The sequence below is a fragment of the Zea mays genome, chromosome 10 (genome assembly GCF_902167145.1).
Source record: "Zea mays cultivar B73 chromosome 10, Zm-B73-REFERENCE-NAM-5.0, whole genome shotgun sequence".
In the NCBI taxonomy this organism is placed as follows: domain Eukaryota; kingdom Viridiplantae; phylum Streptophyta; class Magnoliopsida; order Poales; family Poaceae; genus Zea; species Zea mays.
In genome coordinates this window covers 145,215,899-145,221,898 of record NC_050105.1, presented here as the reverse complement: position 1 = coordinate 145,221,898, position 6,000 = coordinate 145,215,899, and positions in this window count along the sequence as shown.

Genomic DNA, 6,000 nt, shown 5'->3' with positions numbered 1-6,000 from the left:
TTGGTGAGCTCATCTCCTTCGTGCGCGGTTTTGAGCACATCCCAAACCTCCTTGGCGCTCTTCAACCCTTGAACTTTGTTGTACTCCTCTCTACTTAAAGAGGCGAGGAGTATTGTTGTTGCTTGAGAGTTGAAGTGCTCGATTTGGGCCACCTCATCCTCATCATAATCTTTATCCCCTACAGACGGTACCTGTGCACCAAACTCAACAACATCCCATATACTTTTGTGGAGTGAGGTTAGATGAAATCGCATTAAATCACTCCACCTAGCATAATCTTCACCATCAAAAGTTGGTGGTTTGCCTAATGGGACGGAAAGTAAAGGTGCATGTTTAGAAATGCGAGGGTAGTGTAGGGGGATCTTACTAAACTTCTTACGCTCTTGGCGTTTAGAAGTTACGGAGGGCGCGTCGGAGCCGGATGTCGATGAAGTGTCGGTCTCGTAGTAGACCACTTTCCTCATCCTCTTTTGCTTGTCCCCACTCCGATGCGGCTTGGGGGAAGAAGACTTTTCCTTCTTCTCTTTGTGGTGAGAAGAAGATTTCTTCTCCTTTCCTTTGTTGGAGGAGCTCTTATTCTTCTCCCTCCTTTTGGTGCGGGACTCTTCCGATGAAGTGCTCCCGTGGCTTGTAGTGGGCTTTTCGCCGGTCTCCATCTCCTTCTTGGTGTGATCTCCCGACATCACTTCGAGCGGTTAGGCTCTAATGAAGCACCGGGCTCTGATACCAATTGATAGTCGCCTAGAGGGGGGGTGAATAGGGCGAAACTGAAATTCTCAAAAACAATCACAACTACAAGCCGGGTTAGCGTTAGAAATGTAAACGAGTCCGCGAGAGAGGGCGCAAAACAAATCTTAAGCAAATGAAGAGTGTGACACGCGGATTTGTTTTACCGAGGTTCGGTTCTCGCAAACCTACTCCCCGTTGAGGAGGCCACAAAGGCCGGGTCTCTTTCAACCCTTCCCTCTCTCAAACGGTCCCTCAGACCGAGTGAGCTTCTCTTCTCAAATCAAAGCCGGGAACAAAACTTCCCCGCAAGGGCCACCACACAATTGGTGCCTCTTGCCTTGATTACAATTGAGCGTTGATCACAAAAGCAAGTGAGAAAGAAAAGAAGCAATCCAAGCGCAAGAGCTCAAAAGAACACGGCAAATCTCTCTCGCTAATCACTAAAGCCTTGAGTGGAATTGGAGAGGATTTGATCTCTTTGTATGTGTCTAGAATTGAATGCCTAGCTCTTGTAAGTGGTTGAGAAGTGGAAAACTTGGATTCAATGAATGGTGGGGTGGTTGGGGTATTTATAGCCCCAACCACCAAAAGTGGCCGTTGGGAGGCTGTCTGCTCGATGGCGCACCGGACAGTCCGGTGCCCCCTGCCACGTCATCACTGCCGTTGGATTCTGACCGTTGGAGCTTCTGTCTTGTGGGCCCGCCTGGGTGTCCGGTGCACACCGGACAGCTACTGTTCCTTGTCCGGTGTGCCAGTATGGGCGCGCCTGACTTCTGCGCACGCAGAGCGCGCATTAAATGCGCGGCAGAGAGCCGTTGGCGCGGAGATAGCCGTTGCTCCGGAGTTGCACCGGACAGTCCGGTGCACACCGGACAGTCCGATGAATTATAGCGGACTAGCCGTTGGCGTTTCCCGAAGCTGGCGAGTTCCTGAGGCCGATCTCCCTTGGCGCACCGGACACTGTCCGGTGTACACCGGACAGTCCGGTGAATTATAGCAGAGTCGCCTCTGGAAATTCCCGAAGGTGGCGAGTATGCGTTGGAGTCCTCTGGTACACCGGACATGTCCGGTGGCGCACCGGACACTGTCCGGCGGCGCACCGGACAGTCCGGTGCGCCAGACCAGAGGTGCCTTCGGTTGCCTCTTTGCTCCTTTGTTGAATCCAAAACTTGATCTTTTTATTGGCTGAGTGTGAACCTTTTACACCTGTATAATCTATACACTTGGGTAAACTAGTTAGTCCAATTATTTGTGTTGGGCAATTCAACCACCAAAATTATATAGGAACTAGGTGTAAGCCTAATTCCCTTTCAGAAGGTGATGGGCTTGTCGGACCAGTCTAGGTAGACTGGCGCCGCCACCTTCACCGAGCAGACCTCCCGGCGCTCTTGCTTGCAATGCCAAGCCGAGGCATTCGCCGCATGCCCACCGTAGATCATGAAGCAGTCGCGGACCTCGGGGAACTCTCCTGCTTGGTGATCTTCCTTCTTGTCGTCGTCACGGGCCCTGCCACCCTCCGTGGGTGGCCCGGCCCTGTGGAAGTGGCGCCGAAGCATGACGCACTCCTCAAGGGTGTGCTTGACGGGCCCCTGATGATAGGGGCACGGCTCCTTGAGCATCTTGTCGAAGAGGTTGGCACCTCCGGGGGGCTTCCGAGGGTTCTTGTACTCGGCGGCGGCGACAAGGTCCGCGTCGGCGGCGTCGCGTTTCGCTTGCGACTTCTTCTTGCCTTTCTTCTTGGCGCCGCGCTGAGTAGACGCCTCGGGAGCATCTTCCGATGGGCGGCCCTGGGGCTGCTTGTCCTTTCGGAAGATAGCCTCGACCGCCTCCTGGACAGAGGCGAACTTGGTGGCGATGTCCATCAGCTCGCTCGCCCTGGTGGGGGTCTTGCGACCCAACTTGCTCACCAGGTCGCGGCAGGTGGTGCCGGCAAGGAACGCGCCGATGACATCCGAGTCGGTGATGTTGGGCAGCTCGGTGCGCTGCTTCGAGAATCGCCGGATGTAGTCCCGGAGAGACTCTCCCGGCTGCTGCCGACAGCTTCGGAGGTCCCAGGAATTCCTGGGGCGCACGTACGTGCCCTGGAAATTGCCGGCGAAGGCTTGGACCAGGTCATCCCAGTTGGAGATCTGCCCCGGAGGCAGGTGCTCCAACCAGGCGCGAGCGGTGTCGGAGAGGAACAGGGGGAGGTTGCGGATGATGAGGTTGTCGTCGTCCGTTCCACCCAGCTGGCAGGTCAGGCGGTAGTCCGTGAGCCACAGTTCCGGTCTCGTTTCCCCCGAGTACTTTGTGATAGTAGTCGGGGGTCGGAACCGGGTCGGGAACGGTGCCCGTCGGATGGCCCGGCTGAAGGCCTGCGGACCGGGTGGTTCGGGCGAGGGAATCCGATCCTCCCCGCTGTCGTAGCGTCCCCCACGCCTGGGGTGGTAACCTCGGCGCACCCTCTCGTCAAGGTGGGCCCGACGGTCGCGATGATGGTGCTCGTTGCCGAGGCGGCCCGGGGCCGCAGGCGCGGTGTTGCGCGTGCGCCCGGTGTAGACCGAGGCTTCCCGCATGAATCGGGAAGTCGCAGCATGAGGTTCCGAGGGGTATCCCTGCCTTCGAGAGGCAGAGCTCTCGGCCCGTCGGACCGCAGCGCCTTCCAGGAGATTCTTGAGCTCCCCCTGGATTCGCCGACCCTCGGTGGTTGATGGCTCCGGCATTGCGCGGAGAAGCATCGCTGCTGCTGCCAGGTTCTGACCGACCCCACTGGATGCGGGTGGCGGCCTGACCCTGACGTCATCGGCGACGCGGTGCTGGAAACCTTGGGGCAGGTGACGTATTTCTCCGGTCGGGGGTTGGCCCGCCCATGCCTGCCCGACGTCCCGGCGGATCGGCTCAAGCGCTCCTGCTCCCTCGTCGAGCCTGGCCTGCGCCCCGCGGACTTGCTCGAGCTGTGGGTCGTGACCCCCCGCCGGGACGGGGACCACAACTAGCTCCCGTGGGATGTCAGCGCGGGGCACCGGCCTAGGGAGGTCACCGTCCTCCGGCATGCCGAGATGATTGCCTTCGGAGGGACCCCCTAGATCGACGTGGAAACATTCGCGGCTTGGGCCGCAGTCCTCGTCGTCGAGGCTGCGGCTACCGTCGGAACAGTCGGAGAGGCAGTAGTCACATGCGGTCATGAAGTCCCGCATGGCACTGGGGTTGCCAAGTCCAGAGAAATCCCAACAGATGCTGGGGTCGTCATCTTCCTCGGACCCAGAGGGCCCGTAGGTCGAGACGTCCGTCAGCCGGTCCCAAGGCGACCGCATGCGAAACCCCAGAGGGTTTGAACTCGCCTCTACGAGAGCGACCGCCAAAGCAAGGTCGCTAGGCGGGTTGAGGCTGAGTCCAAATGACGTAGGATGGGAATCGGTCGGTACCTTTCGGTCGACGAGCAGCGACATAGTCACGTCGGGGACTGATTGCACCGTCGTCTCAGGTACGAGGGCGACGTCCTGCAAGCTCTTCGCGAGCGCGCTGGCGTCGTCCGCTTGCTCGGGATTGGCGTGTCGCGGGGAGACGGCACTCGCCTTCGTCTCAAACGCGAGGTCGATGCCCGACGCGCCCCCCGTTGGGGCGCTGGGGCCGTCGACTCGCTCGATAACCGACGAGGCGCGGCCTCCCGCTTGGCCTTGGTTGCCCCGCCTCCTCCTCCGTTGGCGGGGGAGAGGACGGGGCGAGCTCGAATGTTGTTCTTCCACCACGCGGGGAAGACGTCGTCGATTCCGCCGCCGGCGGGCGGACTGTCGGCCGCCATTGTCGTTGTCGCGCGGCGGTGGAAGAAGTATCATGTCGTAGCTGCCGTCGAAGGACATGAACTCTAGACTCCCAAAACGGAGCACCGTCCCGGGTCGGAGAGGTTGCTGGAGACTGCCCATCTGGAGCTTGACGGGAAGCTGTTCGTCAACACGCAGCAGGCCCCTACCTGGCGCGCCAACTGTCGGCGTTTTGAGACCGGGGGGTCCCTCGGGTCGACGAGTGAGTGTCGCCGCGTGCCCCAGCCCAGATGGGTCGAGCGCGAGGGCGAGCGCGAAGGGGGGAAGGAGCGAGGCGGCCGGTGACCGGCGTGAGAGAGGTGGGAATCCCGCGGCCTTCGTGTTCGTCCCGCGCCCAGGTCGGGTGCGCTTGCAGTAGGGGTTTACAAGCGTCCACGCGGGAGAGGGAAGCGAGCGGCCCCAAGAGAGCGCCTGTCCCGTCCTCGTCCCCGCGCGGCCAACCCTCTCTAAGAGGGCCCTGGTCCTTCCTTTTATAGGCGTAAGGAGAGGATCCAGGTGTACAATGGGAGCGTAGCAGAGTGCTACGTGTCTAGCGGGGGAGAGCTAGCGCCCTAAGTACATGCCGATGTGGCAGCCGGAGAGATTTTGGCACCCAGCTGGTGTGATGTCGTGGCCGTCGGAGGAGCGAGGGAGTCTGGCGAAGAGACAGCTGTCAGAGCGGTTGGGCCCTTGCTGACGTCCTCTTTCTTCCGTAAGGGGGCTGAGAGCCGCCGTCGTCACAGAGTATGCGGGGCGCCATCATTGCCTATCTGGCGGAGCTAGCCAGATGGGACACCGGTCTTGTTCCCTACGGCCCGAGTCAGCTCGGGGTAGGGTGATGATGGCGCCTCCTGTTGACGTGGTTGGCCTGCGCCCTAGGTCGGGCGATGCGGAGGCTCCTCCGAAGCCGAGGTCGAGTCTGTCTTCCATGGCCGAGGCCGAGTCCGAGCCCCTGGGTCGGGCGGGGCGGAGGTGGTCGGCAGAGGCCAGGGCGGAGTCCGAGCCCCGGGGTCGGGCGAAGCGGAGTTCGTCATCTTCTGGGGCTGAGCCCGAGTCCGAGCCCTGGGTCGGGCGGAGCGGAGTTCGTCGTCTTCTGAGGCTGAGCCCGAGTCCGAGCCCTGGGTCGGGCGGAGCGGAGTTCGTCGTCTTCTGGGGCTGAGCCCGAGTCCGAGCCCTGGGTCGGGCGGAGCGGAGTTCGCCGTCTTCCGGGACTGAGCCCGAGTCCGAGCCCTGGGTCGGGCGGAGCGGAGTTCGTCGTCTTCTGGGGCTGAGCCCAAGTCCGAGCCCTGGGTCGGGCGGAGCGGAGTTCGCCGTCTTCCGGGACTGAGCCCGAGTCCGAGCCCTGGGTCGGGCGGAGCGGAGTTCGTCGTCTTCTGGGGCTGAGCCCGAGTCTGAGCCCTGGGTCGGGCGGAGCGGAGTTCGCCGTCTTCCGGGACTGAGCCCGAGTCCGAGCCCTGGGTCAGGCGGAGCGGAGCTTCCTATGGTGCCTTTG